We start from the raw sequence: 17,876 nt of genomic DNA on the forward strand, positions 1-17,876 counted from the left end.
TCTTTTGTTTATACATGACATTTTCTCTTTTACACGAGCGTTATATTAGTTTTCTCTGAATCATCTATAAAGCATAGAAATTTGAGGCGCATAAAAGTAAAAAGTTGTCCGGGCTGGTTAACAAAAATTCAATACTGGTACCTGTTTAAGACGCGATAAGACCCATTAATCAAAAAAGTGCGGTATGTATTTTTTGTATTTTCTTAAATAATTGAAATTAGTATGCCAGACTCCGTCATTTCCCCTAATTGGTACATGAAACTTAAAATTACCGTATAGTCATGACATATAAAATAGTTAAACATGCCGTATTCATGTTTGATACTCGTGTTATGCGCATCATTTCTAACCGGTTAAACTGTTAAGACACGAGATGCCGGCCCATAATATCTTTTTCTGTATACAATTAAAGTACATGGATTTTACCCAAACACAAAAAAGTTGTTTCCTTTTTCTCATAAATATATATTTTGAGTTTGAAGCTTCACGGGTTAGCAAAACCAATAACCATGCCATTTTTGTTGTTTTAGACGATAAATATTCATCACATAATTATTTGCCAAGATTCATAATGTGTACCAGGAAACGATGACCGATAGGCCTCAGTTAAGATGAATATTGAGACTCGAATGTTCGAAAAATTACCTTATTAATAAAAATAAGTTGTCAGTAATTAGGTGCGGTGGTAAGGTGCTTATAGCATATAATAGGTTTCCATGTTGTTAAAAATCGATTGCCAAATTAACGCGACGAAAACAACATATAAACGATTTCAATCTAGCAAATAGTGAGAAGTGATCAACACAATGACAATGTAACATGTTGAAAATGCACAAACCATAGCGACGGTTGGAATAATATAGTGACAATGTCATTAAAAGGTAAACCTCGAAGATGCCACTTTAAATCCGCCGCAACGGCGGCGGCTTAACGCAAATTCGGTTGGCATCGGTTAAGCTCATCACGACACATGCACTAAATCAAAAAATTATATGTGAACACCCAAAATAGTGTTAGCATACGTACAATTTATGATGAAAGCGACACATATACGGTCAGTATCTGATAGAAAAATAAATTAGTAAACGTATAGCTTATGATACCTGAAATAATATAAGTAAAACGACGTTTATTCGTTTGGCAAATTACAAGAGTTTCGACGAAAATTTGGTCAGCATCTATAGGTTTGCTACAACACTGGAAGTAAACCCAAAAAATAATTTCGAAAAAATGACATATTTAAAAAAAACAAACAAGTACGAGCGTTGCAACGGCGAGTTGACATACATTCAGTCGGTAACAATTAGGTTTGTTATCGTACCATAAGTAAACATAAAAAGTAATTTTGTTATTGGCTTGGTTTGTTACGGTACCGAAACTAAATAAACAATAACACGAGTGTTGCGGCGATGATGCGTTGTGTTTTTAGTTTGTGTCGCTTAAATTCGTTACGATACTGAAACTAAATCTAAAACTCAACTTCCTTAAATTATTTACTTAAAAAAAACCTTTACAAATTATTATACTTAAAAAAACGTTTAAAAAATCTAGATTGAAAATCTAGATTGAATACATTTTAAAAATGTATATCAAATTGAACCTAGGCAACCCAACACTAAAGAAGAAAGCAAAACACACACAAGCCAACATATCATCACTAACAACTTTGTTTTAAGGTTGAAACAAAAATCATAAATACTAAAACTATTGGTTTCTTAAAAGGAGTTGTGGCACCAACATTTGATATTTATCTATATATATATATAATTAGTATATTTACAAAGTTTGGCGCCACAATGCATTATTTATATGTTTTAGTATATATGCTAATAATTTCGATTATCAGCAACAGATATTCCTTTGTCCGGATGGTTGTGTTGTTTACTTTAAAAGGTGTGGCCGGCTGTGTTCGAATGTGATGGTGTGTTTTTTAGGTGGGCCCAGGTGTATGTAGAGTAGTTGTTTTTTAGTTTGACGCGTGTTTCACCGCCCATGTTTTCCAATAGGGTTCCTCCGCCATGCTGATCTGCTCTGCTTTGCGTTACTCTTCTCAATAATCAGTAACACCATCGTTGGGTTTTCAAAGAGAGAGAGTGAGTGGTGGAGGAGGAGAACCAGCGACGCGACTTCAAATTAGCGGTACTGATTTCATTCTCCAGTAACTTACGCTTTGGTCTTCATCACTATGATTTCTTTCATGTTCAGTTTTTTAGCTTTCCGAATCAATTGTTGGTTTAGGGTTTTCATAATTTCATCTCTGTTCACTTATTCGATTGGATATATTTCATTTTTGTTGCTTCTGTTTTAGGATCTGTTACTTCATTCCTGGAATTGTGTTACGAGGTGTTGTTAATCCGGTAACTCTAAACCCAAAAGTATATTAAATTGCATCTTAATATCATGGTGTGTAACTAAAAGGAAAGACGTTTGTTGCATTTGTTGCTTCGAATGCAATTTGTTCAAGATATACTTAAACTTTTGAATATTGATTTTGCAGCGCTATTTAATTGATGAAGCTGATATAGAATTTTGGAAGCCGACTTTGAAGAAGAAATGAAGTAAATCACTAAAATTCTATCTACAAAAGGTTTCTTTCAGTTTCTTAGTTATTTCCTGCTTAGTTATCAATGGGCTGGGATGTGTTTTATCTCATCATCATCATCATCATCGTACTCAGTATATCCCACCAATAGCAATGCTATGGTAGGGTCTGAGGAGGGTAAGATGTAGACAGCCTTACCTCTATCTCATAGGGATAGAGAGGCTGCTTCCAGTGAGACCCCCGGCTCGATAGTAGTTTTGCATCAAGCCTTGGACATAAGGCACATAGCACTCAATCATCGGGACACCGGCTGATCGGTGCATGTGCCCTTGTCTTTCGGCTATCAACGCCACCACATGATGCCTGATTAACCTTCCGCCACTTTTAACGTTATTTTCACGAGATTAGTAAAATAACGTCAAAATTAGTGCAATTTTACTTTTGCCCACCCGAGGGTTCACACATATATACATTATATGCGCGCACCGCAAGCAGGGCGTGGATGTGTTTTATCTCAAACATGTCAAAACAGTATAGCCAACAAAAGGAAGACAAATTGAACTGGTCAAACTGGTCATTTGTGGAATAATCATTTTATGACTAGATGATAGAACATAAATAATCCTTATTAGGTAACTACCAAGTATCGCTGTCACAAAACAAGAGTTATCAAACACGATTAAATTTTTTGTTATTCACTTTAGAGTAGTGTTTAGTAGGCTAAATATATTTTTCAACAGTTTGCAAATATGTTTTTGATGATTTTGGTCATTTGAGTTTCTTAAAATCGACCTTTATTACTGAATCTTTTTTTGTCAGAATCCGTTTTTATCCAAACTTAGGCCGAACCAAACTTGACCTTTTTGTAATCAACCCCTTCAGATCAGGACCAGTTACCCAAACCTTGAACCTATGTGATTGCCAACTTTTTTTAACAACAGATTGCATGCTATTATGTGCATGCGTGTGTGAGCATATAAAAATTCTTTTTAATTAACTATTATATATAATCAAATGTTAACAAATAAAAACTCTATAAGTAATTGCATTCAGATGTGTGTGCATACTATTGTTGCGTTGTTTATTGACAATGAGTTTTTGGTTGCAGGTGTAGGCATGAGTTCTGTGATGGACGTGGAGAGTCAACATTTTTTACTCATGAGTGTGCATCTGTTTAATTGGAATGATAAGGTACTCCATTAATCGTTAAATTTGCTTATATTTACCGTAACTTTTTCATTTCTTTTTTTTCTTTTGAACCTGATATACAGTTTGACTTTGGATGTCAAACATAATGGATATGCTTAGAAAGAAAGTTGGCATTAAGTTTCCTGCTACTAAGAATTGGACAGGAATAGTGTTGAATTCTTTTATAAGCACAATGATTTTTTTTATAAACATTATATTGTATTTTATAAAAAAATAATCAAATAGGTCAAATGGGTTAGGATCAAAATGGTAAATCTAAAATGGTAAGCCATACAAAAAATACATACTTATGAAACACAAATTGGTTGGTGAAACATGTAAAAAAGAAAAAAAGGTACTTTTGAAACGCGTCAAATGAAGATTTTTTTTTTAGATAGACTTCCAATCCAACTCAATTTTTAATGATTCAGTTTTCAATTTAGATGGCTAGATTTGAATCAATTTCTTTTAAAACTGACCCATTTTAAAGGTTCGTGGTTTGCTTGGGACTGCCAACTTTCAATTCGATTCCCGTTTCATTTTGGGGTTTTCTAAGAATATGTGATGTTTGCTATAATTGTTTCTCCTTTGTGTACGTAATGCGTATTTTGGCTTGTGACATTTGTATCATACTGGAGAATGTTGATACTTTATTAGGTGATGCACTAATGGGTGTTTTCGTTGTTGATATGGGATTCAATTTCTCTGTCTTCACTTTTTATGGAGGGTTGCAGAATGAGACAATTAATTTATGAATTAAATTTAAGAAAATAGAACACCTAGCCTAACCTGGTCATGAACAGAAAGTGGCCCGTTTGACCATCCTAAATAACCCGACCTGTTCTGCTTTTGGATTTGCAGTTTCATAAATTATTAGAAAAGAGTTCTCTTTTAAACCGAAAAGGCGCTCGGGCTTCAGAAAAAGAGCACAAATTTAACCGAGTTTGAGCTTTAAAAAACAGCATGAATCAAACTGACTTCGAGATTGAGTAAGTCAAAACACGCTGAGCTTTTATCATTAAATCTTTTACGTTTCACCTTCTTCTATCAACTCAACCTAAAGCCAAGATGAGAAATAATTCAGCAATCTAAATATTGGTTTTGACTTTAGACAAATTAGCCAATGTTGGAACATTTTGACCTGCTCACCCGAACTCAGTTTAATTTGTGGTTTTTTCTTAAGTTTGACCTTGATTTTATTTGTGCTTTTATCCTAAAGCTCGAGCTCAGCTCACGAGTCAAAAACCAAAGGATCAGGTTTAATCAATCGAAGTCGACAATTTGGCTTCTAACCATTCAGGTTAGAATTGTTGCTACCAAAAGGTCAAACGGTTGGGTTGGACCGCTTTGAACCCAGGTTGTTACTTGTTAAGTTCTGGTATGAGCCAATGTCAGCCATGTGGTTATTTGCTCATGTGACTATTGGTGAATGGGAGTTGTATTTTTAATGGTGTGGCAATTTGTACTGGTACTGTTTAGGATTTGTTTATGTTATAACATTGATGTTGTAATGAGAATGTGGCTTTCTTTATCTACACGTTTGCCTGAAAACTTACAACAATACATGTTGCAGGTTGACTGATAATTGTAAGTGCTAGAGAGCATAAACCAGTTACGATGGCTGGCCCGAAAGACGGCTACAATTTTCTCATGCAAAACCTTTTATCAACCACATCACAAGGTAGACAAACACAGCTAGAAAAAAATCGCCCGCTGAAACACCACTTTGAAGCACTGCCCAATTGCCGACATAAGTAACGTTACAGTATCTATGTCGGGCAGAAATAATGTAAAACTCTATCCTTAACATAATAAAATGTTCCAACTTATGACACTTTATCCTTAGCAATTGATATGAAACTGCAACTAGCTTATGCATTTGTGCTTATATTTGCTGCAAAGTGACTGTAAACGGATTTCAACTGATCCGGCGTGCCGGCGAAATGCGCCGGTTACATCTCTAGTTAGATATAAAAGATTCAATATTCTCTAAGCTAACTATAATATCATCCGGTTTTAAGATCGGTCCAACCAGCGTACTAGTAGAGCGTCTGGTTCAATGACCGACCTGGTTTTAAAATATTAATCAAAACCGATTACTGTAATGCATGGGAATGAGACCAAGTGAGTGCAGGCTTAATGCTTAGAATAGGTCCCTCTAACCCTCCACAACAACACCCAAAAGCCTTAATGCTTAGAATAGGCCCTTTTAACCCTCCACAACAACACCCAAAAGCTGAGGGGTTGTTTGGCAAGTGCTGAGCCATTAAGTACTGAACCAGTAAGAGGTCTGAATGATTTAGAGGGTCTGAGCCAGTAAGTGCTGAACCAGTTTGTGTTGTTTGGCTAGGCATCTGAATGAATGTGCAGAATGACTATTTTACCCTCTTAACTATTTTGTGCTGAATGAAATATATCTGTTTAGTCAGAGCTCTTAACAACATATTTTAGAAAATTTTGACATGACTCGTTTGTATAAAGGGTAATCCTTACAAAGAACAAACAGAGATACAATGTTAATGCACTTGGTAACATTAGCTATCCAAAAACAACATGCATGGTAGACCTGGAATTAATTCCATGTAAAAGAAACAAAAAAAGCAGAAATAACTATACAACATCTAAAGAACAGGTCCCTTATGTAGTTCTAAGATAAAAATCTTAGCTAGTTGTCCACATGATTGTGTACCATGCGCCCCCATTAACAAAATACCACCAAATCCGGTTATGCTCGTGAATCTCAGCAAGATATGACTTAACAACTCCAATATTTTGCAGCTAGCAAACGGTAAACGGGTATTTGATTTTTTGAGCCTTCACACTATCACAAATAAACAAAAAGTAACAATTTAAGCCTTACCACTGTCACAAACAAACAAAATATTACAAAATGAAAACCTGTAAATTCCATTTGCTACTTTACACTAATCCTTTCTTGTTCCCATTTATTTGAGCAATTCAAAAGAAAAAAAAAAGAACAATAGATCTATTCTAGATTCATAATGATTTATTCTAGATTCAAAACGGTAGATTCATAATGAACAGACTAGTGTTTGTTATTAAACGGTGTAATTTTTAGGGATTTATTGAAAAGGTTTGTAGAATGTAAAGATCAAAACAATTAAAAAAATGCAGCCGGCCCATTTAAAAACAACAAAAAAAAGTGTTTGTACCCGAAAGTAGGAGATGGTGTAGAAAATGAAACAAGAAGTTTAGTAAAATGATAAACTTTTGGTATAAAATAGTGGTGTTCAAGGTTCGATTTGTAACCGTGAAACAACTCAAATCGATCATTGTTTGGTTTTGCGGTCGATGTATTTTCATAACTTCTAGCGGTCGGTTTTAAAAGCTTAAAACTATAGTGAACGGTTTGGTTTACAGTTTATACAAAAAACCGGACTGGTCCGTAACACTAAATTATATTTTAACATTACAAATATAACCTAATATTGTGTTGAAGTTTTGTATTTGGGCATTGGGATTTGGTGGCCAAAATGAAATGTGAGTTTAGCTGCTTGTTGTGAACTAGTTATTGTAATAAATCATATAACTCTACTTTGCTTTAGCTATTAATGTGAAATGTTCAAAAGTAAAAACTGATTGTTAGCTTGTTGTGAACTGGAGATTGATAGGTTAGTTTGAACCCTTTTGTTGTGTGAAGTATTGACAGCTATTTTGTGCTTTTATTTGGCAGCTTGTTTCATTTATTTTTACAACTTGTCTGTATAATGCATTTGTAATCACTTGTAATATTAAACTAATAAAATTCAACAAAACCTAAATCCTAAATAGTAATCACAATAACCCCAAAACCTGAATAAGATTTCTAGCACAAAAGTGTATCAATTTTTTACCCTAATTGAACCAATTACTCTGCAAATTTGAATAAAAATCATTTAGCATAAAACTAAACATCAACTAGCATATTATTCAATACATAAGCAAAGGAATCTTGTAATTTGATAAATCTTAATGAAATTAAACATAAACTGAACTAAATCCTAGCTTCTAAGCCTGACACCGTGTACCTAAGAGGTCGGGAAACACAAATCGACTAGGGTAGGAAAACAAAAGAGCAATAAATCGAGTAGGGAGACAGAAATCGTATCTGGTTATGCTTTGAATCGGGCAGAAATCGAGCGATGATGGTGATTGTGTGCATTGGTCGATTAGGTCTTCTTTTCATTCAGCGTTGTTGTGAAGCTGAATGGGTAAGAGCCCCATTCAGCGGTTAAGATGTGATATCTGAATGAAGCAAACAGTAGTCAGATGTATGAGCGATTCAGACTTCAGCCCCCATTCAGACCTCAAACAAACACACCCTGACCTGAGCTGAGCTGCACTACTTCCTCTCATCACTATCATGTGTAAGAAAAGGGAATCAAGTGTGTAAGAAATGAAAGACACAATACTTGGGATAATAAGTACATGTTTTAATGCTTAGAAAGGGTATTGCTAACTACACCCCACACCGCCTTATATGGCCAGAGATAGTGTTATCCGTGGCATATAAGGATACTTTTCTAAAAATACGTTTTTTTTTCCTTTTTGTGTTAATTTTATTTTACTTTTAGTTATTGTTTTTTATTTTGTTTTTTTAATAAAAATAGATTTTTTTTTATTTTCTTTATCAACAATTATAAAAATTATAACGAAACAATGTTATTATTTGTACAAACTCGTTGTAATGGTAGTGGTTTTTGTGTTTTTTATTGTACAACGTCGTCGTTGTCCTCGCGACCAAGCCTAATGCTCGATGTGATCGCTTCATGGTCAGAACGTGGTGGTGGTTTTGTGTTTTTTTATCGTCATATAATCCTACGATTTAAGCATCGCCTGTTACCACGATAGTGACGCTGCCATTTAGATAGATTTCTACATTTTGTTATTATTTGTACAAATTTGTTGTAATGGTTGTGTTTGTGTCTATATATATATATAAATGATATATATATATATATATATATATATCATTTATTTACGTTGCTTCGTTATAATTGTTGTAATTCTTGATAAAGAAAATCAATAAAAAAATATTTTTAATAAGACAACAAAATAAAAAACAATAATCAAGATAAATAAAATTAAATTAAAACTAAAATATACATTAAACATAAAAGGACAAAAAAAACACATTTTTTAAAAAAACACTTATATGCCATGGATAGAGCTATATGCGGCGGTTAGACAAAAGACAAAAAAACACATATTTTTTAAAAAACATCTATATGCCATGGATAGAGCAATACGCGACGGTTTGGACGGTTTTCTAACCACACCTCCGATGTGGTTAGAAAAGCCCGCTTAAAAATGAACTCTTTACACTACATAGAAATACCCTAAAAGCTGCGCATACTCTTTATAGACATGAGAGGTCACCATCTACTTTAATGTAACAAATTAAACACAAATATACACATATGTGTACACGGTTTTGAGAGGGTAAACAAACACGGGGATCATTCGATCAATTTTAGTTCGACTAATAGGAAACAATCACATGGATCAACTCCTCCTATAAGTATTAGGCCTTAACACCTTCACAACACACACCAATTTTATACCTAACTTCATGTTTATCAATTCACCAGTTATAACCCCATATCATCTATATTTTTTAGGTATCAAACGAACTCCCGAATAACTTGATTCTTTTACCTATGTTATTGGGTTTCATTGAACTATAACATATCCAAACAAGGCATTGACGCTTATTTGAACCCCCAACCCAGCCTCACATCATACACCTTTCTTCATACCATTAGCCTCTTAAATTCTGGTGAGCAAGAAAGAAGAAGGAATAACTAGGAGGTGCTGACCAAACTCATGGCTCCTTCAACCTCTTTAGTTGTAAGCTAACTCTAACTAAATTACTTTAGTTTAGCTTAAAGTACAACCAAGAAAGATTAGGGTTATGAAGTCTTGGCTAAATCAGGTTTTCATAACCTACACATGCAGTAAATATCATAAATTTTTATAGATATAAGTATTAACTTTAGAGATAAACCCTAGGTGTATGTTATAAATTGGAAATTGTGAACATAGACATGGGAATGTCAACATCACTTATGTTTTTGAAATGAGATTGTTAAAATAGACATTTGAATGCCATTGTCATGTACGTTTGAAATAGAAGTGTGACCAATGTCAGTGCTAGGTATGTTTTGAAGTTGAATTGTGAACATAAATATGGAAATGTAAATGTCACGCATATTTGTAACATCCTAAAAATTTTAATGATGAATAAAGGAAGTTATGTTTAGTGATTTCGCGTAATTAATTAGTATCGGGTAGGGAGCGGGTCTTGGACGTGGATTAATTGAGATGGGTTAAATAAGAATGGGATTTCAGGGATATAAATACCCCCAAAATCCCAAAAATATCTTCATTTACATCTATTTCTTCACACACTCAAAACACACACATTCTAACCGATCAAGATTCGAAGCCGAGACCCGAGATTTTGTTGATAGATCTGAGTTGGTAAGGTAAGAACAAATCCAACAAAGCTAATATTACTGAAAATGGTTAGGATTGGATGGGTTAACCGGACCCGAAACCCAAACTGCCCAAATCGGACCCCTAAAACGTCGATTTTAGGCCGATTTGATGGTTGGGATTTGTAGGCGCCGATCATACGATTCCGTGGGTACCAAAATCGAGTTATTTGGCTAAGAAACGAAGGATTTATGGGCAAACAGATCTGCAGCGCGATAACTTCGCCTGCAAGATTAAGTTCGCCTGATGAACTTCGCCTTCAAGCGTAACTTCGCCTGAAGCCAAGTTCGCCTAAGGATAACTTCGCCTGAAGCCAAGTTCGCCTAAGGATAACTTCGCCTGAAGCCAAGTTCGCCTAAGGTTTAACTTCGCCTGAAGCCAAGTTCGCCCGAGGTTTAACTTCGCCTGAAGCCAAGTTCGCCCGAGGTTTAACTTCGCCTGAAGTGAAGTTCGTTTAGAAAATAAATTAAAAACCTAATGGAAAATGTGTTAAGGCAGTTATCGAAAATAAAATTTTTCCAAGCTGACCTGGCAGCTTAACCCCAGCCAGGGGCTCTGCCCCTTGGACCCCGCTAGGGGCTGCCGCCCCTAGACCCCGCTGCCAGGGGCGCTGCCCCCGGACCCCCGTTCGTTGTGGGTAGTAATTAAGACTAGAAAGATGTTATAAGTAGTGATAGTTAAATTGATATGTATACTTGTTATACAGTCAGCCGTGCACAACTGAAGAAAGGGATTACGATCAACGGAGAACGTAACCGTGTTCAGGTGAGTTTCTAGCCCCATTTATGTGTTTTGTTTTCGGGGCTGTGTGCATACTCGATATGTCTGTTAATACGCTTATCCTAAGAGATAAGTGTATGCCTTGTGTGAATAATATGAAAGTATGAATGATTGCTTGATGGAACGTGAACGATCTTCGGATATTGCACGTACTGTCAGGTTGTAACGCTATGTATAAGGTAAGTATGTTATGTATGTTTATGTGTATGAACGTGATAAAGATAATAAAAGAAAGAAATGATAATGTATGGTTGTATGGTTACGGAAGGGGTACCGAGCCCTAATAATACTCGAGGTATGATGTATGGTTGTATGGTAACGAAGAGGGAATCGAACCCTACTAATATTCGAGAACTAGGGAACCGAACCCTACTAATATTCGAGGAAGAAGGGTACCGAGCCCTAATAATACTCGAGGAAAGAGGGTACCGAGCCCTAATAATACTCGAGGAAAGAGGGTACCGAGCCCTAATAATACTCGAGGAATGTAGGGCGTAATGCTCTTTATAACGTAAGATATGAAGGTAAGTTAATACAAAAGAAAGTAAGAAAGTAAGAAAGTATGAAAGTAAGAAAGTAAGAAAGTATGAAAGTATGAAAGTATGAATGAAAGAATATAATGTTATGTGAATGGTATGATTATGTGATTATCTAGAACTCACTCAGCGTAGCTGACTTTTAGTATGCACGCAGGTGAGTAGGATGAGGCAGCTTGCTTGAGGAGACACATGGCACTGAACAAGAGTCGGGCATCTGAAGACTTATGATGTTTTAACTTTAATGCTTTAATGGGAAAGACAATGAATGTTTTGAGACAAATTATGAATTATGTAATGTTTTATGAAAGTTTTACATTCCGCGTAAATGTTTTAATTAACTCTGATATTTAGAGCTGTGTTTATGAGTAAATCCAACACCAAAGTAGGGTTACCGGTAACGGGGCCTTACAATATTGGTAATGGAATGATAAACATAGACATTAGAATGTCAACGTCGCGAATGTATTGGAACGAAATGGTGAACATTGACATGGAAATATTTGTGTCACCTATATTTTTAAACTGGGGTTTGAGATCATAAATGATGAAATTGAAGTTATTCTTTGTATAATAACGTAATCAGTTTTAAAAGAATTATGATTCTTATCATTTGTTAGCATACATGTTTTTTTTATGAAACTTTTATGAAAAAATTAAATTAGTTTTATGAAAGCTACTTTACAAGGTAATGTAAATGCTTTTACTAAAGATATTTTTGTGTTAACGAAAACCAACGAGCTGACTAACTATTATTAGCTGACGTTTTCAAACATGTTTTTAGGATATGCAAATGGAGGACTGCTTGCTAGGATTATATGAGAAAGATATAGAATTATACTTAGTCTCTTGGTTGAGCATCTTGTAATAGTACAATACTTTGTAAGAATTGTAAATTTATAATGCAAGTTTGGCACTCTCTTGTAAACAATGTGTTCTTGATGAATCAATATAATGTACAATCTTCGTTTCCACCTTGGCGGAGTGTTGGAAGGAGGATAAGCTAAAGAGGTTATAAAGGATAAAGAGGTTATTAAAAAGGTTAATGGAGAGGTGAATGTTGGTCATGTTGAATAAAGAGGTAAAAAGGATAAATAGGAGGATAAAAAGGTTGTTACAAAGTTGATGGAGAGGTGGATGTTATTCATGTTGCAAAAAGCTTTGGGTGACACGCATGTTTACTAATGTGGCAACAGAAAAGAAGTGGTCATACAAGTATTTGTTTGAAATACCAAATGATTTCATCATTTGATCTGGTCCAGATAATTTCAAGTAAGTTTTTTATTGTTTGTATTTTTTATTATCAACTAAGCTTTTAAAGTGTTTCTATATTTTGTTTCGCTTATTTTGCAGAGAGAACAAAAGGCTGGTTCAGGATGTGTTTCGTGCGACATGGAGCCATAACTTTTAAGCCCACTCGGGGTTGTTTCAATTGTGGACTAAGAAACACATTGATAAAGACTCCTACAACATGTTATTGAGCCATAACTGTTAGTTTGTTTATGGTTTTTTGTTAGTTTGTTTTTGGTGTTTGAGTTAGTTAATTTTGTTAGTTTGTTTATGGTGTTTGAGTTAGTTTGTTTATGGTTTTTTGTTAGTTTGTTTTAAAGAGTGATGTTTGTTTGATTTCATTATTGAGTTTAGCATGCCACACCTGGTGTTTGATGAAATGTCTTTCAAATAAAAAAAGGTGTTTGATGAAATGTGAAGTTGAATTCGAACGTATTTATCATTCATAGGCATTTTGAACAGTAAAGTCACATGTTGTTAGGAGCTAAAACAATACGTACATATGTTTAATATTATTTATTACTTTTTTACAGTCTCGCCTCTTTCACAATCCCATCCTAGGATTACTTTGAGTCTTTTCAGGCACCAATATTTTTCACTGTATTTGGAAATTCTTGTGAACCAATACTCGTCCGAGAGGTGGGTGCTTATTCCCTCTGGGATATTCCACCCGGGGCCAAAGAGAGAAAGCAAGAAAAACAGTAGGAAACTCAATTGTATAAGAGATCATAGAAACTTTAGCTGCATGCATTGTGAGCCTCCGATCGCCCCAGTTGTTAGGAGGGGTCTTTCTACGTTCGGGACAACAAAAAAAGGTAGTTATTTATATATTTATGATATTTAATTCTTTAACAATGTAATTATGCTCAGGGGCTGTAATGACATTTAGGCTGAAGAAAACTTTTCCCAACATTTTGGTCTCGACACGAGCATCGAAATAAAATAAAATAGGGGATCCAAAAAAACATCCTAGAAGACGTACCCGATGAGAAGACGTCCCCGGCGAAGATATAACAACCGGGACTTTTCGTTTATAATATAGATACATATTACCCGATCCGTTTTCATTTTTCGGGTAATTTAATCAATAAAATATTCAATTATTTATAATATATTTTCAATGTTTATTATATATATTTATCTATCAATAAAACTTTCAATCATGTACATTTTACTCCCTAGATTCAGTTTTAACTCATTATCTATCCAACCAAGAACTTGAAGGACCATATTGCAAATCTGATTTATAATTATTATAACCCAACCCATATCCATATCCCCAACCATACCCGTTTATTTTCTTGTACAAACGAAAATAATTTTGTGTGATCGTTTACATGTATATTACGAATTCACCGACACGATTAAATTGGAAACCAAGATCAATTTGATATGAAATTACTTAATAAACAAATCTCCCTAAACCAAAAATTGGGATTATACTATTACTGTTGTAATAACGCAATTAAACCCTGGTACACCATCTTCGTGACCTCGCGAATAAAAACCCTACGTTGAATTGCATTATATGAGCGACAATCATCAAACCAATTCATTTTTTTTGGCCGTCATTGTCCATTCATCTTTCATCATCAATTCGCATTGTTTCAGGTAATTTATGCAGGCATAGTGTTCGTTGTAATCCGTAATATAACAACCTTAACCTTAATTAAACAAACATTTAGTGGATTAAGCAATTGCATATTCTAGGGTTCTTTTGGGTTTTGGGGTTTTTTTATCAGTTGTTGTATTTAAATTGTTTTTCTTGGAGTACAACCAACTGCACACACCAGCCCAATGGCTTGTGTGTGTGTTGTTGACTCGTACCGGCTAGGGAGGGGGGGGGGGGGGCAAGTTCGAGCCTTCCCAGCCCGGTTTTGATAAACTTTTTTTAGTTGTTTTAATAACTATTTGGTTTATAAATTAATAATAATTAATATTAGATATAAAATATATATTATATTTATGTTATTGAATTGAAATCATCAAGTTTGCATTTCTTGTCAGTTAAGCTCGTTGCAAATTTTCGTATATGTGTGTGTGTATATATGTATATACATATATATAGAGGAAGGTTCATGTGCATTTTAATCTTAACATAAGAACGTTGGAAATTATACTAATTTATAAAAAATGAGAACGTAATAAGCAATACCAACTATAATACCAATCTAAATAAACAATGATTTATAATAACAAAGAAAAAACCCTAAAAATTACAGCAAAAGAATCAAAATCAAGAACAAGATAATGACAACATATACCAGGAAATACTTATAATAACAAAAGAAAAAAATCTAATATTAACAACAAAATATAAATTAGCAAATACCTATAATGTCCCATAATCGAAAATTAGCAAATACGAACAAAAAAATAACAGCAAACACCTATAAAAACAAACCTAATGTTAACAACAAATTGGTTCTCACTGTTTTAATGTTAAAAATAAAATGTATTTGATCATGATTCTACATGTATGTATGTACTGTAAATATGTATTAATAATAAAACTTATTTTATGAAAACCCGAAACCATCTTTGATGGTTCTCGTCGTTGCATGCTTTACAATTTTTTATATTTATTAGATATTATACACACACACACGTATTATTCTTAAATAAAAATAATATAAATGTGTTAAACGTATTAACCATGTTTTTACCATTTGATTTTCGTTAAAGATTCTAAAATATATATTTTATGAAAATTATTTATTTAAATTCTTTTATAATAATTATTGAATACTATTATATATATAATACATGTTTTAGTTATATATGTAAATATTTATCTTATTATTACATATTATAATTAACTATATAAACATTTATTATATTCCAACTCTTATTTATTCATTTAAAATGATTATCTATAAATTTGATTATATCTTTATTTTATTTAGTATAAAAGGTGATTTTGTAAATAATAAAAGATGAACAATAATATTTATTTTAGCAATAATAATAATGATAGATATTGTTCGTTCAATCAATAATATTATCCCAAACATAAATCGAATCATATCAAAATCTCAAATTCATTTCACATGTTATATCATTAACAAATAACTCACAATATTATATTATATAACTAGGAATCCTTGACGGTAATTCTCGAAGGGTTTAACTTTCTCACATCCTCTCTTGTATTTCGTCCATCTATTCAGGTGAGTAATTACTCCCCTATTTTACTGTTTTTATATACTTTTGGGGACTTATGCCTACCTTCTATCAAACTTCATTTTTACATTGTACTATCAAATGCAAACTGTTGATATCTGTGTTGTGTATCAATTAAATGGCTACTTGTTACATGTTATTTGCTTTTGTGTTTATTTATCGCATTCGGAGAGGTCCATCATATTAATCACATTATGTTGTAGTGGGCGGCATCCGATTGCATGACAATGGTTTCACCTACAATTCAATTATGCTAACCAACGCCCGATTCGCATGGCAACGTTTTAGCTCGCTCATCATTACTTGTTCACAGTGTTACACGCTATGGTTTGATTGTATATACTCACATATAACAGTTTTGCTCTTTATTTATATATTAATATATTGTATTCCAAACTGGTGATTTTCTCACTTAACCTCGTGTTGACAAAAAATATATTTTGTACACATTTGCAGGTTATCACGTTGGTTGTTTATCAAGATGAAGATCACTTAGAGAAGACTTTTAGGATATTAAATTTATACAAGAATTATTTGGTATCATTTTGTAATTTCTTTATACTTGATGTAGTTAAATGTAAATTGTTTACTTAAAATAATTAATTAAATATTATCACTTTACAATTGCATGATAGTATCTTGTGAGCTGTGTACAATCATTTCGCGCCCCGGAATTTTTGCCTTAGGTTGGGGTGTGACTGAAGACATCATCCCGCTTGACAAACCTCGCCTGCATGACAAGGTTTTAGTTGTTCATGATCACCACTTTGCGGAGACGATAAAGGTCACTTTGCACAACAGTTTTCTGAAGAAGGGAAAAGTTGTGCACTTCCTAAATATCATTGGGACATCATCTCAGTCAAAAGGTAATTAGTGTATACCACGTCCTAGAAGACGCCCCCATAGAAGACATCATCCCACTTGACAAACCTCGCCTGCATGACAAGATTTTAATTGTTGACGATCACGACTTTAGGGAGACAATAAAGTTCACTTTGCACATGAACAGATTGCTGAAAAGGGAAAAGTTTTGCACTCCCTAAATATCATTGGGACATCGTCTCACTCAAAAGGTAATTAGTGTTCACTTTGCACATGAACAATTTGTTGAAAAGGGAAAAGTTGTGCACTCCCTAAATATCATTGGGACATCGTCTCAGTCAAAAGCTAACTAGTGTATATCATTTATGTTTGGTTACAAATATCATTTTTATTTTGTGTTACTTAGGTTTACATAAAGTTTTATTCGGCTAATATGACATTTTGCAATCTAATATTATATATATATAATTTAGATGAGAAACCTTTACGACAAATACTTTTTGATTTCAATTTACTTGTTATAGTATATCAAAAATAGGATCAAGTTATTCTACAAAGGGGGAAAAAATGAGAAGGATGAAAAAAATTTCTAGCCACACAAAAAATCTCTTAAAAAAATAAATAAATAAATCATAACTCAAAATTTAATAAAAAAATGAAAAAAGTAAAAACACAAAATTGTTTCCACCGTCATTCTCATTCTTAAAAAAAAAGAAAAAAACACAATGGTAAGTGAAAAAAGTCGTATCTTTTTGTTTATCATTTTGTTTTGTGTTTATTTTCGTCATTGATTGTGTCTTTTTTCCTTGACACAGTGTCTTTTTTTCTTTATATTGTGTTATATTATTTAACATTGTGCTATATTTTGTTCGACATTGTGTTATATTTTGCGATCTATTGTGTCTTTTTTAGTTATATTTGTGTCTTTTGTTCATTTTCGCCATTGTTTATTTGGTCCTGCCATTGTGTCTTTTCGTCACCCCTGGCCATGGTTAGCCACTTTAACTGCCGATACGCATGGTCGAATGCTTGCATAG

The sequence above is a fragment of the Bidens hawaiensis genome, unplaced genomic scaffold (genome assembly GCF_021521415.1).
Source record: "Bidens hawaiensis isolate Kalapana, Puna unplaced genomic scaffold, B.hawaiensis_p1.1 tig00008011_1, whole genome shotgun sequence".
Lineage (NCBI taxonomy): Eukaryota > Viridiplantae > Streptophyta > Magnoliopsida > Asterales > Asteraceae > Bidens > Bidens hawaiensis.